Source organism: Peromyscus maniculatus, chromosome 8, assembly GCF_049852395.1.
Source record: "Peromyscus maniculatus bairdii isolate BWxNUB_F1_BW_parent chromosome 8, HU_Pman_BW_mat_3.1, whole genome shotgun sequence".
Taxonomy (NCBI): domain Eukaryota; kingdom Metazoa; phylum Chordata; class Mammalia; order Rodentia; family Cricetidae; genus Peromyscus; species Peromyscus maniculatus.
In genome coordinates, this window is record NC_134859.1 from 75,062,603 (window position 1) to 75,082,428 (window position 19,826).

Consider the following 19,826-nt stretch of genomic DNA (forward strand, 5'->3'; position numbering starts at 1 on the left):
TTCATGAATGAGATGCCTTTATCCCGGACAGAAACTTTGGCCAAGAAAAATGTAGAGATGCTGACTATATCTGAAGGGGAAGTGGCCATGGTACAGCCTGTCCAATAGCAGCCATGTATTCCATACAGTAGACTCAAGAAGAGAGAGATGCAGGGACAGGCAGGTCATTAGCACAGTGTCTTCATCAGGGTGACTATGGCTGGGATGAAATACCAAAGCAACTTGGGGAGGAAAGGGTTGATTTCGCTTACCCTTCCACATTGTAGGTCATCATTAAAGTCAGGGCAGGAAGTCAAACAGGGCAAGAGCCTAGAGGCAGGATCTGATGCAAACAAAGGCCATAGTGAGTGTGTGTGTGTGTGTGTGTGTGTGTGTGTGTGTGTGTGTGCGCGCGCGCGCGCATGCACGCATACTGCTTATTGGCTTGCTCTTCAAGCCTTCTCAGGCTGCTTTTAGAATCCAGGACCACCAGCCCAGGGATGGAACAACTCGCTATGGGCTGGTCCCTCCTACATCAATCACCAGTTTAGAAAATGCCCTACAGTCTTTGCTTAGAGGCCGATGGTAAGGAGACATTTTCTTAATAACTCTAGCTTGTGTCAAGTTGACATAAAACTGCCAGCACACCCAATCCACCTAAGAGCAGATGAAGTAATGTATTTATTACGACACTAGCAGTTACTGAACATGTAGCATTCCAAGCGCTGTTCTGTGTGTACCTCAGAATGTGTGAACTGATTACATTCTCACCACAGTCCTTTGAAGTAAATGCGGGGCGGGGGGTGGGGGGGACGGACGGGCTGGAGAGATGGCTCAATGGTTAGGAGAACTGGCTGTTCTTCCAGAGGACCTGGGTTTGGTTCCCAGCACCCACGTGGTAGCCCACAACCATCTGTAACTCCAGTTCCAGGGGATCTGATGTCCTCTTTAGGCACACATGTGGTGTACATGCAAGCACGGAGGCGAAACACCCAAATACATATGGTAAAATAAAATGAAGTAGACCTTAGCTAATGCAAGTCAGGAAACTGAGGCACAGAACAAGTTAAGTGCCTGGCCTAAAGTCATGTAGCATGTCAAAGAAACCCTGAGAGTTGGTGCTGTTCCATGCTATTAACCTCCGTGAGCTCATCCTGGGAAGCGGAGTTTGTTGGAAGAGCGGGAAGGGACTGGGTGCTAGAGGAGGCTGTGAAGAAATGTGGGGGCAGGTGGGAAAGCCCTGTGAGACTGGGAATCTGTGGGGTGGGAGTCATTTCAAAGAGCCTGAACAGCATCTGGGGCGGCATCGGAGCCAAGAAGTGGGGTGAGCAGGAGGTTCATGGGTTCAGACGGCCAGGTGCCTGCCAGGGCCTCCCACTGAGTGTAGCTCCAGGGATGCCTGGGGAAGAAGGCCAGACCACAGGAAATCAAAGCTAGAGCGAGGCTGGAAAAAGTACGAGACGTGTGTCTTCGTTCTAGAGGAAGTCTACCATGAATGGGAAGACATTACTAGGGCAATGACTTCTGGGTAGCGCAGGATGGGGACACGATTTGTTTAAAGGGGACATCTTGAAGCGCTGGTAGGCTTGATGCGGGGGTGGGGTGGGGTGGGGAGGTGGAGAGAAAAAAAATTATTAGAGTCTTCTGAAGCAGGCAGGAGGCTTGGCTAGAAAGCAAAAGGGGTCCCTCCACAGCTGAGAGGCCTGAGCCAGGCCGCAGCTGTGGAAAAGGAGGCATGACCACAGCTGGAAGTCAACAGAACGCCCAAGAAAAGGGGGGGAGGGGCCGAGGTGGTCTGCCTCTGGGCCAGAGGTGAGTTTGCTGTTAGCCCCTGTGAAGTGTCCAAGGGACCGGCTGCTGGGGACCCTCGGCAGGCAGCTGATATGAGGGGCTGGGTTGTAAGCAAAAGACCTGGCCTGGGCCTCTGGGTGCTTAGAGGCCGTCAGTGGTGGGGGTGAGTGAGGTTGTCCTTGGGTATGAGATGCTGAGAAGAAGGTTCTAGGATTGACCCCAAGGAGGGAGGAAGACATTAGCAAAGCCCATTGACAGGGCGCTTCAAGGAGGACTGTCCATCACACCGACTGGGTTTGTTAACGACTTTAATGAAAATACATTTAAACATTTTATGAACAATCCAGAGGCTTGTGCAAACAGGAAAATCTCCAGATTGGTAGCGGGCCCCCCTCCCTTGAAATGTCAAGTGACAAATTAGAGGAAGATTGAGCCAGTAAGCAGAAAAGTGACAGATGAACTTAACAGTGTATGTAGTATGAGGTGACATACTCAATACCATCATCAGACTTTATGGGTCAAGAGGATGAGTACTGAGCTCTCAGTGACAACCCAGAGTCAGCAGGGCACTCTAGATTCAGAATCTTTAGCCAGGGTAGACGTCTAGGAACCAGCTCCCGACGGTTTGAAGGTTCCCTGAAATCAGGTGAAGGAGCATGGGCAGAAGGGACCAGGAGATCCTCAGAGGTGAGGTTTCTCTCAGGGTATCCTCCGATTCCACCCTGCTGAAGAAATCACCCTTGACATGCAAATGATGGAAACACATTCGTGTCTGGGGCCTGGGTTTGTGGTTTTTACCATCAGATGTTTCTGTGGGTGAGCATGTCGAGCCTTCTCAGCAAAGCTTGCGGACTGCAAAGCCTGCAGAGGAGGAAAGGGGCTATTTCCAGGGCTCCACACACACATGAGCAAGCTTTTCCAGAAGCAGAGTTTAACTCTTCCTAAGATGTTAATGATTCTACCTTCATCGTCTTTAGATACCCCCCCCCGCCCCCGCCAAGGCAGCTACACTTCAAAGCAGGGCTTGGTAGTCGGATCCCCTCTGTCCCCTCTTCTCATCTCCAAATTAGTGCACAAAAACAAACCACGTGAGAAAATAGCCAAAGTTGATGGGCCATTGATTAAACAGTTAGTGGAAACCCTTATCCAGGCTCAGAAGCCCCTCAAGTGATGGGGGATGCTGGGTGGAAATGAGGTGATGGGTGGTAACTGCTAGGGTAAAAGGGCCGTGGCTTTGATTTCCCGCCCCCACTCCACCATCTCCTCTGGCCTCGACATCAGATTTTATTTCCTTGCGAGCTCTAACTCCACGGAGGCTCCACTTCCCCGCACTCCTGGTGTCCCAAGGCCCAGAGGTTCGTGCTTTTTATGACACCCTCACTCCGGGCTCCTGGTATGTGTCTGCAACCTCTCAGGCCAACTTTGGGTTTAGGTGCCTCTCTTTCCCAAATCTCCCAAGTCTCAAGTCCCCTAACCTCAACTCCTAACGGCGCTCCTCAAGTCGGCATTGTCCAGACGCACCACACCCGGCCATAAAAAGAAGATCTGAGACTCCCCATTCAGCCTCCCGGTCCTCTAGCCGAACGGTCAGTGCAGATGGCGCGGGAATGCACCGAGGAGCCTGTCCCCTAACGTTCCCCAGATGCCCTTTTCCCCCTTACCCCCCGCAACCGCGCTGGGCCTCCTGACCCCTATTTCTGCTTCTCGGTCTGGGGAGCGAGGGTCTGGGGGTGCCGCAGCCTGGGCCCCGGCGCGCGCGCAGCCCCGCTCCTCCCCGCGCGGCCCCACTTGTGGCCTCGCCGGCAGCCGCGCAGGGACAGCTGCATTTCTCGCAGCCCGCCGCTAGGAAGCCGGCCTCGCCTCGCTTTCTCCGCCTCCCGGCGCCCAGCCGCGCCGCCGCGCCGCCGCGCCACCGAGCCGGGCCCGCCGCCGCCACCGCCGCCGCCGCCGCCGCCACCGCGGGACCGCGCCCCTCCCCCGCCGCCCGGCCCCAGCGGCCCGCGGGAGCGGACGCGAGTGCGGTGCTCGGTAAGACCCCGATTCGCTCTCGCCGCCCCTACCGCGAGCTCGTGGGCGCCGCGCTCCACCCCGGCCCGGCGGCCCCACCTTCCCCGGGAGCATCGGCGAGGCGCGGCCGCGAGGGCCGGGCCGTCGTGAGTTTGAGTCCTCGCGCCGTGGCTACGGTTTCCCGGGAGCCCGCGCCTCCGCGCCGGTGCCGGGCCGCCCTCTCTCCGCGGCTGCCCACTCCGTCCCCGGGCCCTGGGCGCAGGGGGCGTGCGGCACCCGGGGCCACGATCCGAAGGGTGGTCACCGGCTGGCGCCGCGGGGAAGGGACGCGAGGCCTGGGGAGCCTGCTCCTCCGGGGTCTCCGCTCCCCGGTTCCCCGCTTTGTGTGGACACCCACCCGGCTTCGCCCTGGCATGGGGGCGCAGGCTGAATGGCGATGGCCAGGCGGGGGCCCGGGCTGGGAGCTGAACTCCTTTTAGGGGGAGGGGAGGCTCGCTTCCTGCTCCCACTGTGGTCACCGGTCGGCTCAGCCTTTTCTGGTCCCACCCGGTCCCCTGGGAGCTGCATCTCTCCGCGACCCGGCTGGGGAAAGTTCAGAATGCGTTGTCCCCGCCCCTGCTCCCCCGCCCCTCGGACTCTAAGTGCCTGGGGCGCTGAGCTCCAGGGGCCCGGGGCTTGCCTTTATTCCTTGGTTTTCTCCCGGAGTGGTTGCTTTGCACCCCAGCATGGGCTTGCCCATCTTCTCCCCTTAAAAATAAAGTTTTTAGCTCCAAGAAATTTATACTGCTATGAAATTCCTGGGGAGGGTGTTTTAAGGGAGAGAGATTTTAGATTTCCCTTATTTGTTTATTGTAGGAATAGGGGATAATTGAGACTGTAATGTTGAGACACCCTAGACATGACGTTAGGTAGAAGACCGTGTGTCTTGATCTCCACCTGTTCCCTAGGCAGCCTGAAACCCGGGAAATACACTTTTTGTCTTGCTTATCTTGCAACACCCTAAGCCACCTGGCCCAGGAGAAAGGGCTCTGGGGGCCCCTTACGCCGTTCTTTATCAGCTGATGAAGTTAACCAGGCTGCCCGAAGGAGGTGAGGGATACGTTTCCTTTTATGGAGGATATCATCTCTTTATGGAGGATATCATTCCTCTCTTTATGGATATCGTCTTTATGGATCTCATCTCATGAAGTCTGGTCCCTGCTGGATCAAGTGTGAAGTGGGGACTTCCATTTGAATGGAAGGTGGCACCTTTGTGCGGCTGGCTTGGGCCCCTGGAGGGGTTGAAATCCCCTGTCTGCTCTCTTCTGCTGCTGCTGGAAAGGAAAGGGGACACTGCTGGGTACAGTGTTGGAGAGAGTCTGGGCAGTTAGGATAGCTCAGGACTGGTGATATGACAGTGAGGGAAGACCAGGCCTGAGAGTTAGACCCAGGGCTTCTTTGGGATCTGGTGAAAGCTATACCCTAACCACCACACTTCCCAAACTTGCGCAGGTGCTGGAACATCCATACACACTGCCAGAGGGCTGATATACCCCCTTGGAACTAGGGTTCGGATTAAGACCCTGTGCTAGAGTTTGTGGTCTAGTCCAGGCCTTTTGGAACAGATTCCTCCTTTGTGGCTAGTTAGTAAATAATCCCAAGGCGCCCAAAGCAGAACTCTTGTGAGGTCCTTTCTCATGCCACTTTGAACTTGTGGCCATGGAGACCTGGAAGCTCTGGCCCAGTTCCCAGCTCCCTGCAGTTAGCTAGAGGACGGGGCAATTGAGGTGGCTGTTCTTCCAGGACAGAGTTTGCTGTCTGGGAGGTGGGGAGACCTGAGGTACTGTGTTGGGGCCACAGGGCTATTGAATTAGAGGAAAAGAAAGAAACAGGTGCAGGTGGGTACAGAAGGCAAGCCTTTCGGGACCCCCTGTTCATCTTAGGGACATGAGGTTGAAGGGCCTTATAGAGAGTGTTGAGTGTGGAAAGAACCTTCTAAGGAAGCCTTGGAGCAGATTTGCCCAGGAAAACAGTCTGGGTATTTGCAGTTCCTTCCATATCTGGGGACTTCAGAACGCAAGTGGAGGCCAGACAGGCCACTGGGGTTCGTCTCCTGTGCAGCCCCGAAGAGGGCAGCCCTGCTTTTCTTCTCCATAACTCCCTGGGTGCCAGGGTGCATGGTGTGCAGGTGTCTTTTCATCTGTACCTGCTTGGGATCTGGGAGAGGCCAGGGGTCTTCAGTACTGAGAAGTCTTTCTTAGGCTCACACCACCTCTGATGGGCCAGAGCAATTGAATGTCCTTTGAATGATGCCACTAACATTGTCTTTAAAACCAGTCACAAACAATAAGTGCAGTAGCAATGCTCAGAAATGGAACTCCCACCTCATGAAATAGGACGATGGCATTTTCGCTGTGCCAGCATGGGTCTTCAGGTTGTGCTGAGTGTGATAAGAAGTTCTGACTCCATGGATCTGACTTGCTCCCCACCCCACCTTATGCCATCCAGTGAGCAGAGTGTTTGGCATACAGCACCTCTCACATCTGTTTTGTTTTTTTCCTTCAGAGTTCCCTAAAGTCACTCTGCTCCGTTACTAAGCAACAGAGCTGAGAATTTCCTAGAGCCTTGGGCACAAGGCTCACCTCTGACCATGCAAGGTGGTAGCTGGTACCTGTGCTTGTGACAAATCAAAGTTGGGTCTGGAGACCCCAAATGACTATGGTCTAGCAGTCCCTGATATGGGAGTTGGATGTCTTGGTGGCATGCAAGGCTCTTGTGGTGGGGTTCATCTTCCCTTGTGGCCAGGACTTGTCTTTCTGCCGAAGCCCTGGCTTCCAGATGTTGGCGGACTCGAGATGTTAGCTGCACTGGCTGTCCTGCCGCTGTCTAATCTTCTCTGCCTCCAGCCACCCAGAAATACCTCTAATGTGCCAGAGCAATGCAATAGATTCCTTCCTAAGAAAGCAGCTAAAGTCATCTTCAGAAGTCACAGGGCTGGGATGTCGCTCGGTTGGGAGACTGCTAGTGTACTTGTCTAATTTCACAAAGCCCCAAGGTTCAATCCTCAGGCCCATATAAACTGGATAGGGTGGCATAAGCCTGTCATCCAAGCCCTAGAGAGGTGGAGACAAAGGGATCAGAAGTTCAAGGTCATCCTTAGCTACATAGAGAGTTTAAGAGAAGCCTGGGTTAGGTTAGACCCTGTCTCAAAAAAAAAAGAGAGATTAAAAAATAAAACCGCTCATAAACAGTAGATGGAGTAATTGCTTGGGAACATAACTCCCTTCTTTAAAACATAACCACTGCTTTTCTACTGTGTCAAGTGTCTTCAGTGAGTTCTTGGTTGGATACCGATGTCTAACCTGCACTTTATGAAGCAGGTAAGCCATTTTTATGCCCATTTCTACCAACGTGTCTTTGTGATTGGGTTTGGGTTTGTGGTACTGAAATCGAATCCAGAGCTTTGCCCCTGCTGACACAGCACATGTTCTACCCCTGAGCTCCGCCTCTAGCACCCTAGCTTAGTGAGTGCTGTCTTAGGCATCCCCAGGTGGTTCTGGATCTTACTCTGAAGCCTTGTTAGGGCATCAGCGTCTCATTCTTAGAAGGCGTTGGAGGAGGTCTCGCCTGTGCGCGGAGACAGAATGATTGTTCCTTTCATAGAAGCTGTTGCTATTATTTCTGTATGTGGGCTCGAAAGTTCTGGTACTTGTTACTAAGGAAAGAATCTTTGGTCATGACGGTTGCGGCTGGGACAGATGTGGTATTGTGGGGAAGGGGACAAAAGATGGAGGTCTGGGGTTGCTGAAATATCGGGGTGATACAGGAAGGGGGCAATGACTCAGTTTTAGTAGGCTTGCTGTGGAATCAACTCTTCCCTGTTCTCTCAAAGAGTTTGCCCTGTAGGCTGTGGGTAGAGGTAGGGGTAGGGCTGAGTGGCTTTTCTTTTAATGTTAGTGTCGCTCCAGAGGCTCAAGGCACCCAGTGAGTGAGTGGAATGGAGTGGGAGGCTGTAGCAAAGAGCATCCTGTGAAGGGAGAAGCACAGGGGTTAGAGATATGGTGTAATGGGTAAAAGCTTGTGCTTTTACGCACACACGCACGCGTAAAAAATGTAATTCACTCCGCCAAGCAGCCGACTCCTTGCCGTGGTCAGATGTGTTCTTTTTGTTTTGTTTCTCTTTGTTTGTTTGAGACAGAATTTCACTGTTTAGCTCTGTCTAACCTGGAACTTGCTTGGTAGACCAGGCTGGCCTTGAACTTAAGATGTCCACGTGCCTTTGCTTGATGGGATGTGTTGATTTTTTAAAAGATTCATTTATTTTACATGTTTGAATGTTTTAGCCACGTGTATATTTGTACACCACATGTGTTTCTGGAACTGGGGTTATGTGGGCGCTGGGAACGGAAATTGGGTCCTCTACATGAGCAACAATTGCTCTTAACTACTGAGTCACCCCTTCACCCCATCGTATGTGTTCTCAATTCTCAGGCTTGAAAGCTAGCTCAGTAGTTAGGAGTCCTTGTTTCCTCAGGAGACCCTATGAGATGACGTTCATTTTTCAGGTGAGGAAACAGACCTAAGAGGTAGCAAGAGGATAAATAACGTGCCTGAGATCATGTATCTCAAAATGGAAGAGCTGGAAGGGGGCTGAGGGCGCCTGGTTGCGGGCTCACACCCTTGGAGACGTCCTCCGTAGCTCCCTGTTTAGTTGGGTGAGGTGGGGAATAAAGGGACTGTGTTGCAGTCAGGGTCTGCCTACGCAGTGGCCAGTGTCTGGTAGGTTCTGTTTAATGCAGTCTGCTAAGAACTGCTGGCCAGGCAGTCTGCTGAGGCCTGACCTAGGGCACCAAGCTCACCAAGGCGTGGCCCTGCCCTCAAGAGGCCTGGAGTCTAATATCTAGTAAGAAGATGAACATTTCAGTCTAGCATTCCGGTCACCCTGGCGGGGGCTGTGACAAGGGGTTGTGACAAGATGAAACACTGGGCAGGTGTGGAGCTCAGGGGTAGAATGTGAAGCCCTGGGAGCCCATGCCCAACAAAGCGGAAATAAGAAGAAACACTGAAGAATCGGGTAATTGCCAGTCAGAAGACGCGCTCCAGCGGACAGGGCGTCTTGGGGGAGGGGACTTCTGAGTGGGGTGAGGATATAGGGGGCAGCTGTCTTCCAGGTACTTGATCTTGCCCCGGCAGACAGCGTGTTCCTATTCTGTGATGTTAGCACAGCCCTGCTGCTGGCCTGTGGGCATGTGAGAAGGGTTAGGGTTTTTGGATCCCGTGACGTGTGGTTAGCTTCCTGGACGCCTTGGGCTCGTTTTTTTGTTGTTGAGGTTTGGTTTGTGTGTGTGTGGGGGGGATGTTTGTTTGTTTTGCTTTGTTATTGTTATTGTTTTTATTTATTTATTTATTTATTTATTTATTTATTTATTTATTTATTTATTTATTTATTTATTTAGAGCTGAGGGCCTTATGCTTGCTAGGCAAGCGCTCTATCACTGAGCCAAATCCCCAACCCTATTGTTGTTGTTATTTTTTGAGACACTTTCCCATTTTAGCCCAAGCTGACTTGAAACTTAACTGTATTGGCCCAGACTGGCCTCAAAATCTTATAGTCCTCCTGCCTCAGCTTCCCAAGTGCTGGGATTATAGGCATGAGCTACCAGGCCAAACTTGAATTTGTTTTTTTGAGACATAGTCTCACTTTGTATACCAAGCTGGCCTGGAACTCACTCTGTAGCTAGGCTGGGCCTCAAATTCATGGTAATCTTTCTGCCTCTGCCTCTTCCCCCTACCCAAAGTGTTGGGATTATAGACATATGCTACCATGCCTAGCTACCTTTGTGTGTATAGTTTTTTAATTTTTATTACTTTGTGTGTATGGATGTTTTGCCTGCATGTATGTTGGTACACCACATTCCTGCCTGTTGCTCACAGATGCCAAAAGGGGGGTCTTTCTTACATTCCTTGGAACTAGAGTTACAGATGGTTGTTAGCCACCATGTGAGTGCTGGGAATCAATCTAGCCAGTGTTTTAACCTCTGAGCCATCTCTCCAGCTAGGCTCTTTGTGTGTGTGTGTGTGTGTGTGTGTGTGTGTGTGTGTGTGTGTGTGTGTTGGTTTTGTTGAGACAGGGTTTCTCTGTAGTTTTGGTGCCTGTCCTGGATCTCGCTCTATAGCCCAGGCTGACCTTGAACTCACAGAGATCCGCCTGGCTCTGCCTCCCGAGTGCTGGGATTAAAGGCGTACGCCACCACCACCCAGCGCTTTTGTGGTTTTTAATAGCTAAGCAGTAGTTACGTCTTGTAATGTCTTCAGCAAACACACTGAAGGGGTAGAAGTCATATAAGCATTGCTGCTCAGAACACAGCTGCTCACTAGACAGAGGACCAGAGGGGAATGCATTTACATTGCAGAGGAAGAACTCAAGGAAGAGACAGGGGGGTGTTCCAGACAGGCTTTTTTTTTTTTTTTTTTTTTTTTTTTTTTTTTTTTTTGGTTTTTCGAGACAGGGTTTCTCCGTGTAGCTTTGCGCCTTTCCTGGGACTCACTTGGTAGCCCAGGCTGGCCTCGAACTCACAAAGATCCACCTGGCTCTGCCTCCCGAGTGCTGGGATTAAAGGCGTGCGCCACCAACGCCCGGCATAAAGCTCTCATCTTTTTTTTTTTTTTTTTTTTTTTTTTTGGTTTTTCGAGACAGGATTTCTCTGTGTAGCTTTGCGCCTTTCCTGGAACTCGCTCTGTAGACCAGGCTGGCCTCGAACTCACAAAGATCCACCTGTCTCTGCCTCCCAAGTGCTGGGATTAAAGGCGTGCGCCACCACTGCCCAGCTGCCAGACAGGCTTTAATGAGCAAGAAAAGTTACTCATTGGAGCAGAGGAGGATGCCTCCCCCCCACCCAAAAAAAAAAAAAAAAAAAAGTTTTGGAAATGGGAAGAAGATTCATTTGTCTTTGTGGTTTAAGCTGTTTCATCTGCAGACAGGAAGATGAAGTGGAGGCCCCGAGAGGTCCATGCCTGCTCGGCGATAGGAGGATGAAAACTGGGATTTTTGAGGTGGAAGGTTGCTCAGCCCTGGCTTAACCTCTCCTTGTACTGTGGACTTGTTGAGGAATGCTGAGTGACAGAGGGTAGCCTGTCCGTGAATGTAGAGCCAAGATGTAATTCCTACCTGCTCAGCGGCTGGGACTCATGCCTGGCTCCCCGCCCTAAGGATGCTCCCTGGGGATGACCGGAAGCCTTGGGCAAAGTGGCCAGAAACCCTGAAGTAGCAACATCTGTCAGATCCCGGCCTCAGAGAGCATGCGCTCTATTCAGAAGATGGTTGGGTTGCCTGTGGAGTTCCTGAGTTATCAACTTCAGCTCCCAACTGAGCACCAGGCAGACCCAGAGGCCTCAGTAAACCCTGTAGAATGAATGAGCAAGCAGTAGATGATACACGTTAGTTCACGATCCCTCCCACTGACAGAAAAAGGGTCCTGGTAGGCTGAAGGGCAAGAGCAAGGTTAACAAAATACATCTGGGGAGCCTTCTCAAAATACATAATTCTTCTAAAGATTGTCAAGCGCCGACATATTCATTTATCATGGCTTTTTCCTGTCCCCCTGCTCCAAATAAAAAAGGCTTCAACATTTAGGGAAAACATGTATTACGACAATCTCAATACATTTAACGAGATGGCTACAGAAGTCTCAGAAGAAAACAGGCTTGCTCTCAAAAGAGACTCAATTAAGAATAAATGAGGCTGGGCATAGTGGTGCACACCTTTAATCCCAGCACTTGGGAGGCAGAGGTGGGCATATCTCTGAGTTTGAGGCCAGCCTGGTCTACATAGTGAGTGCCAGGACAGCCTGTAATCCCAGCACCCAAAAAAATCTTGAGTTCAAGGACAGCCTGGAGTATATAGTGAGATCCTATCTTAAAAGAGAAAATGGGGTAGAGGGTGTGGCTCAGCTGCTAAGAGCGCTTACTGCTTTGCATCCATGTTGGACCACTGATAACCACCAAAAACTACAACTCCAGGGGGATCTGATGCCTGTGGCCTCCCTGAGCATCTGTACTTATGGACGCGTGCGAGCGCGTACATGCACACGTACAATTTAAATAATTTATTTTAAAAACAGGGCTGGAGAGATGGCTCAGAAGTTAAGAGCTTTGCTTTTCCCGAAGCTGGATTTGGAGCTTCGCTCAGCCGAAGACGCTTTGTGGTTGTGTAGGGTGACCAGGCTCAGGAAATGATTTCACTTTGTTTGCGTCTGAGATTGGTTTCAGTTCCAGGCTGTACCAGGGACTGGATGCTGGTGAGAGGCAGGCAGGGGAGGGGCCCACTGGGAGGGAGTTTCACTGTTGTCTGTGTTCAGGAGTGTCAGGGTGGGTGGAAGGGGGATTCCTGGGCTGAGCAGGGAAGAGAGGTGAATCTGAGGTGGAGTTAGAAAGCAGCTGTTGAGTGACGGGAGGCTCAGCTGGGGGGATTGATGTGGGGGTGGAGAGGGTGTGTGAAGATGTCTATGCGGGTCAGAACCCCATAGTACATGACAAGACAAGAAAGTCACAGACGTAGGCCATAGCGAAGTCTTACCCATAGATTACCTGGGTGAGGTAGCTCTCCCACAAGATGGAGAAAGCCTACTAAGCGTGCATCATGTGCTGGCTTCCTTAAGACTAGTCCCTTCAGGCCTGCAGAGACGGGTCGGCAGCTAAGAGTGCTCTCTATTCTTCCCGAGAACCTGATTCCCAACACCTCTGTCAGGTTGCTCGCAACCACCTGTAACTGCAGCTCTAAGGGAATCTGACTCATTCTTCTGGCCTCTGAGGACACACATGTAGCATGCTAGCACCGTCCTGCCCCCGACGCTCTCATTTGACTGGATTTAAAAAAAAAAAAATGGCAAATGCAAGTTGAAGAACTAATTGTTGCAGATTTGCAGACCTTTGCATGCTGGCAATCCTCTGAGACCTCAAGCTGTCAATTTTCCCGAGACAGTTTGGGGCCAGCGGGTGGTTTCCCAGTGCATCATTACCCTAGGAAGTCAGAGGTTTCCTCCAGACTGATTCTGGGGGGAGGCATACACAGATGTTTTTGGCCCTCTTAGCAAGTTACAACATCCTGCGTTTGGTTTTTCTTTTTCTTTTCTTATTTTTCCTCGAGACAGGGTTTCTCTGTGTAGCCCTAGCTGTCCCGGAACTGCCTCTGTAGTCGAGGCTGTTCTCGAACTCAGATCCATCTGCCTTTGCTGATATTAAAGGCACCACCACCCAGCTGCATTTGATTTTTCAAAGTCATGCATTCATTTTCCTTTTTTTTTTTTTTTATTTAGTTTTCTTTTTCTTTTTTGGTCTTTTGAGACAGGGTTTCTCTGGTAGCCTTGGCTGTCCTGGAATTCTCTCTGTAGACCAGGCCAGCCTTGAGCTCAGAGATCCTCCTGTCTCTGCCTCTTGAGTGCTGGGATTAAAGGTAAACTGGCCCAACATTTGTTTTATTTCTAAATGAGAAAACCAAACTTTAAAGGCAGAGAGGATCTTGAAGATTACTGTCTGCTCCTAGAGGAATCTGTGGTCTCAGGCCATTACATGCATTGAAAAGTTGAATGATATTGGTTAAGACCTGGATATAACTCAGCTGGTAAGAGTCTTTTGGTAGCATTTGTGAAGCCTTGGGTTCCCATCTTCAGTGGTGGTTGGGGCTAGAGAGATGGCTCAGTGGTTAAGAGCACTGTCTGCTCTTCCAGAGGACCCAGGTTTGATTCCCAGTACCCACATAGTGGTTCACGACCATCTATAACTCTGTAACAGTTCCAGGGGACCTGATACCCTCTCCTGGGCTCCATGGGCACCAGACATGTATGTGGTGCATAGACCAGGCTGGCCTCGAACTCAGAGATCCACCTGCCTCTGTCTCCCAAATGCTGGGACTAAAGGCGTGTGCCACCACTGCCCAGCTGAGAGTAATAATATTTTTAATGATTGTTGATGGGAATCAAATACGTGGTAAGCCCTTAGCATGGTGTTACTACAGTGGATGTTCTCCATCAGCACCGGCTGCTCTTACTGTTGTTTTACTCTGTGAAGTCACGTAGCTGTTAGTAGTAGCCAGGTCTCCAGTACTCAACTGTTTTCAGTCCTGCCTCTTTTCATCTCAGCCTGCTTTGTAAAGCTGCCTGACGTGGGTGCTGGGAACCAAACCCAATTTCTCTGGAGCCAAAAAAATTTTTTTTTAAATTTATTCATCAGTCAGGTGCGATGGTTCATGCCTTTAATCCCAGCACTGGGGAGGCAGAGGCAGGTCGATCTCTGAGTTCAAGTCCAGCCTGGTCTATAGAGCAAGATCCAGGACAGACAGGGCTACACAGAGAAGCCCTGTCTTCAAACAAACAAACAAACAAACACTCCCAAAAAAAACAAAAACCAAAAAAAAATTTATTTGTCAGCAATTTTATACATACATAGAATGTATTTAGATCATATTCCTACCCCATTCTACCGTCCACTCCCACTCCCCCATCTACCCTCTGACTCTCTTCTTACCAACAAATGCTCCTTCTAGTTTCATGTCTTTTTTTTTTTTAATGACTCACCACATTTAAGCGGGATTGCTAGCAAGCGCTTGGGTGTGTGTGTGTGGTGGGGGAGTATTTATCAGAGCCTGGGCAGCTAACCAGTGCCTGTGCCCCTGAAGAGAATGACTCCCGTTCCAGCCACTCATTGTGAGCCAACTCAGTCACGAGATGCAAGAAACGTTTATGGCAGAGTGTGTGCAGAAGCGGTCTGTCAACTTCTGTGTTGACAGCGGAGCTGGGAGACCTGGCTTGAACTCTTGCTAGCTACGGTCAGACCTGGGACGTGAGGACATGCTTGTGTTTAGATCATTTCTCTCTCCACACACACACACGCCATTGCCTGGCATTTAGAGGATTCACCAGATTCCTTGCCTCTGCTGGGAAGTTGGGCGTGTGTGTGTGTGTGTGTGTGTGTGTGTGTGTGTGTGTGTGTGTAGATCATCCTTGAGTTCTTCTTAAACTGCGAGCATCCATAAGCAGAAGAGGCTGTGCAGCGTGTTGAGTGTCGGGGAGATGCCCTGTAGCTTGCCTGCACCAAGGGTGAAGACAGTGCAGATGTTTTTAGAAATATATGGGTTTGGCAGACGTGCGTGTGTGTGAGACCATACCCACGCAAATGCTTCCCAAGTGGTTTGTGCTGACCTTTTACAAAATTGCTGACAGCCTAGGAACCTCCCAAGGGAGTCTGAAACATAGTTAGGAGCCGGTGTGGTCCCTAGCCTTGAGTCATCTTTGTCACGTTTGGTAGGTGGCACTCTCTCCCTAAGGATGCTTTGGAGTGTTTTTCCTGGAATATGAAAAAGAACAGAAATTAATTTTGTTTGGCAAATCCCACATCACTCCCTTGAGACACTCACTGCCTTGGGCCTACAGAGTGGAAACTGGCTTTTGATGCTGATCCCTGGGACCTCTCAGATTTCCCCTACTGGGAAGAAGGAGCATGTTAAGGCATGAGATTTTTGAGTGTGCAAATCATTATCCTGTCACAGTCCTGCTGTGTAAGGACAGTGCCGTTCTCTGTGGGTCGCTTCACTTTTTCATTTTGTGTGTGTGTGTGTGTGTGTGTGTGTGTGTGTGTGTGTGTGTGTGCTCGCGCGCACACACGGCACACCATGGCATGAATGTGGAGGCCAGGGGACAGCTTCTCCAGGAGTTGGTTCTCTCCTTTCACCTTGGTGGCTTTTTGTTGTTTTATTTTGAGGTAGGGTCTCAGAATGTAAGATTACCAACCCAAGGCATCTGTCTGGTTTTCTAAAACCTTGGTTCCAGGGATCTAACTCCTGTTGTCAGTCTTGTGTGGCAAGCACTGTTACCTTGCTGAGCCATGTCTCTAGCCCCAGGAGATCTGATTATTTCCGGTTTACATAAGGAGAAACTGAGGCATAGAAGGTCATCACCTAGGTAGTCAAGGAGGTGGGATTTGAACTCAAAAAAGCGGCTGCTGGGTCTGTACATGACTCCCCAGGGTGCTCTGTGTCAGAACAGTGCTGGGATTCTTCCTTGAGTTGAGGGAGGGATAAACTGAACCTAGGAGCAGATTAAGTGCTCAGCTCGAGCTGTTTTTGGAGTTCTGGGGAAACAGCTGTTTCTAAGTATGGGACAGAGCTGAGGCAATTCTGCAGGGACACAGAGGGCCATTTTTGGGTAGCTTTTTACTCTGTGGAGAGGGTTTGCACCCCTATAGGTTTAAGATCCACATGTCTCCCTCCCCCTCTATGGCTCTGATTTGGAAGCCTGTCTTTAAACAGAGTCAGCCCAGCTGCCTGGTTGTAGGGATTTAGCAAACTGCCAGGGACAGTGGATTCTTGAGACAGGGAAGGAGAGGGGAGTCAGGAGTGGCCAGTGCACTTAGGTGCTGAGTCATGGAGCAGCCTGTGTCCAGTGGATGGAGGGCTGGGGACATAAATGACTTCCTTTTCTTATGAGTTGATTGAATAAGGGAACAAATCATCTTGTTAGTTTTTGTCCTGGAGAAGATAGAGTCCCAGTGACATGGCATTTGACTGAAGCCAGGAACCATCTGTCCCTGACCCTAGACAGATGCCTGGACCTTGATGGCCCCTGCCCAGGATGATGTTCTTCCAGAGGCTTTGGAAGGGCTCTCAGCTTCCTGCTGCTACCGCTCTTGGCGCCCGACATCCTGGTGGGGTTCTGAGACCCTAAGGCCTTAGAGAGAAAGAGGAGTTGTCATTCAAAGTGAAAGACTGGGGCTGGAGAGATGGTTCAGCCAGAGGATCTAGGTTTGCCCCCCAGAACCCACATATTAAAAAATTAGGCCTCAAAAAACCAAAATAAGAGCTGGAGAGATGGCTCATCGGTTAAGAGGATTTGCTACTCTTGCAAAGGACCTGTGTCCAGTACTCAGCATCCACAACTGGAGTTCTCTACCTCCTTCTGACTTGCGCAGGCAGCAGGCACACATACGGTACACACGTATACATGCAAGCGGAACACTCATGTGCATAAAATAAAATACAATGCAACAAGAACAAAAACCGAGCCAGGAATGATGGCACATTTATCCCAACCCTTGGGAGGCCGAGACAGACCTATCTCTGTGAGTTCCAGGCTAGCCTGTTCTACAAAGTAAGTTCCAGGTCATCCCAGGCTGTGTAGGAAGAACCTGTCTCTGAACAAGCCGAGCACGTGGTAAGTATTTATAATCTCAGACCTGGGGAGGGAGAGACCAGAGCATCCCTAGGCTTGTCGGCAAGCCAGCCTCCACTGTTAGGTAAGTTCCAGGTCAGTGAGGGACCCTGTCTGGGGGGGGAACAAGTAAGCTGGAAGTGGTGGTGCGCACCTTTGATCCCAGCACTTGGGAGGCAGAGGCAAGTGGATCTCTGTAAGTTCGAGGCCAACCTGGACTACAGAGTGAGTTCCAGGACAGCTAGGGCTACACAGAGAAACCCTGTCTCGAAAACAACAACAAAAGTAGACATCCTCTGAGGAGCAACACCCAAGGTTGTTTTCTGGCCTCCAGATGCCTGTACACATCCACACAAAAATAAAGCACCGGTGAACTTCACAATCATGGTCGTTTTGAAGATATTAGCATACAAATCCTATAAATCATGCCTGCAAGCAAAGCCCAACGTTCAGTCCTCAGAACTAGGAAAAAAAAAAAAAGCCATTCCCTAAAACTAGACAATGGAAAAATAGTTTTGACCTTCTGAGATATGAATGACCCTCATCCCCCTGCCTCTGAAGGCAGCAGACCCCTTCTGTTCTCCTGCCTGATTCCCTGGACTGTCGTGGGAACATGCTGTTCTCTCTCAGACACCAGCTGCCAGCCTTTCACGTGTGTCCTTCCCAGCCTGTGACCTGGCTGTGGGAGGCTGGGGGGCACATCCTGTTCTGAGCCACTCTTTTCCTTTCTGTGGAACTGTGACCTGTGACCTTACCTCAGACTCTGAGCGGAGGGCCCTTAGGGGCTAGGGAGCGGGCCCAGGAGAAGGAGGGTGCAGGTGCGTGACAACTCTCAGCTGTTTAGGAACACTAGCAGGGGGTTGCGTCTGCAGACTCGGGCTTCTGGTCACACACTTCCCAAAGTGCTGGCTTGTCTTGACCGTGCCTCTGGGTGCCATTTGCCTCTGCTTCCTTCCTGTCCGAAGCCAGCAGCAGTAGCTACTGTGAAGGCCTGCTCTGCTCGGACATTTCTACTTAGATAATTTGATGTCGTCCTTATGCCAACCTCTGGCCAGGGGTTGCTGTCCTTTTGGATGTGGGAACTGAGGCAGAGAGGAAGTAACTTTCCTAGTAACACACCTGCTTTCTGGGTGGAATTTTGTTTGAGTTTTTGGTTTAATTACTTATTTATTTGGTTTTTGTTTGTTTGTTTCTTGAAATGAGGTCTCTATGTAGCCCTGGCTATCCTAGAACTCGCTGTGTAGACCAGGCCAAGTCAACTCACAGAGATCCACCTTCCTCTGCCCCCTGAGTGCTGGGATTGAAGACATGTACCACCATGCCTGGTTTTGGCTTTATTTGATATTTTGAGACAGGGTCTTAGGTGGTCCAGGCTGATCTCAAACTCATTATGTAGCCCAGGATGGCACTGAACTTCTAACAGTGTCAAGAATCTTTGGGATTAAGGCTTGTGCCACCAGGCCTGGTTTATGCACTAATGGGAATCGAACCCAGGACTTGAGTATGCCATAGGAGCATGCTATCAATCTGAGCTACATGGCATGCTACCAATCTGAGCTACACCCCTGCCCTTTGGTTTAAAGTTTTATGGTGATAAATGTCAGACGCACACCGAGTGTCAATACAGTGAATTCTCTCGGACCCATCACCAAGCCCTGGCAGATTCCTTTGGGTCAGTTAAGAAGGTGCCTTCCTTCCAGGGTCTGCAGCTTGGTAAGCAGACAGTGGGCTGGATTCCAGCCCTCTCTGCCCCTCTGGCTGGGCACTCTGTGCTGAGAACAGCCTGGGTAACTGTATATGACAACCCTGCCTCGGTGTCTTTCTTCTCAACGTGCTTTTGTGGGAGCGAAAAGCACCACCAACCAGACACCTGACGGGGTGATGAGTGAGATACTCAGTACTCGGTTAGCCGGGACGGGGAGAAAAGCTCATATGCTGGGGACTTTTCCTCTTCACATGAAGCTAGGACGCGATTCCAGAGGAAACTGCTTCTATGCAGTGGAGGGTGGAGACAGATGAGCTATGTCTTGTTTCTCCCGTTTCCTGTAGCCTCCTGCTCTCTCCCGGATGCCTCCTCCCTGATGCCTCCCCCTTTCCCTTCTGTGCTGAGGGGTTGGGAGGGAGACAAGGGAGGTGCTTGTCTGTGGCCACAGCCCTGGGCTGGCAGAGGGAAGTAGGTGGAGCCCAGGGTGTGAAACCCCTGTGTGAACTGTTGCTTGGTAGCCGTGCTCCTGCTCAGGAGTTCCTCACTGGGACACTCTCTGCCTCAGGTGGCTAGCTTGTCTGAGGCTCTGTGTAGCCAGGGCCTGGGTGGGAGCTCTGCTTTTGTACCTGGAGAGCTGTTTCTCTGAGTCCCAAGCAGGGCCTGTAGGTCGTCAGATAGGGGGCTCCTTCTGGGGAGCTGTGTATGTGTTTGCTTTGTTTTTAACTGCCGTGGCTATGCCCAGCACAGTGCCTGGGATTGGTGTGCCAGTACTGTTAGACAAATGTATGTTATACAGTTGATTACACGGTATCCCAGGGAAGAGAGAAATGTGCCAGAGGGCCCAGGCTGGCGCTTCAGACTACATCACAGAGATAACCAAACCCTGACAGCCAGTGGCTTCACACAGTTGAGGTGTGGATTTTTGTTTGTTTGTTTGTTTTTTGTTTTTCGAGACAGGGTTTCTCTGTGTAGCTTTGCGCCTTTCCTGGAACTCGCTTTGTAGACCAGGCTGGCCTCGAACTCACAGAGATCCGCCTGCCTCTGCCTCCTGAGTGCTGAGACTAAAGGCGTGCACCGCCACTGCACCACACCAAGATTTTTTTTTTTTTTAACAAGTCTTCATTGTGTATGTATGTGTGTGAGCAAGCTAGAGCACTTTTGCCTGC

General features: G+C 50.7%; 1 protein-coding gene and 1 long non-coding RNA gene across 3 annotated transcripts in view; one reads left to right on the forward strand and one right to left on the reverse strand.

Moving 5' to 3' along the window:
• Window positions 1–2,061: 2,061 nt before the first annotated feature.
• LOC143266981 (uncharacterized) lies at window positions 2,062–3,572 on the reverse strand. Its single transcript, XR_013041836.1, has 2 exons — window positions 2,569–3,572; window positions 2,062–2,406 (listed from the first exon to the last, which is right to left on the reverse strand). It is a non-coding gene; the product is annotated as an uncharacterized LOC143266981 (long non-coding RNA).
• A 104-nt stretch (window positions 3,573–3,676) lies between these two features.
• Cuedc1 (CUE domain containing 1) overlaps window positions 3,677–19,826 on the forward strand; it is an 86,335-nt gene continuing 70,185 nt past the window's right edge. Inside the window, exon 1 of one of the 2 annotated variants that reach the window (XM_076543093.1) lies at window positions 3,677–3,798. The gene's annotated coding sequence lies outside the window, so the exon portion shown is untranslated. Of the gene's footprint in view, window positions 3,799–7,117; window positions 7,137–19,826 lie in introns of those variants that run through there. The other variant, XM_076543094.1, reaches the window with a different exon arrangement.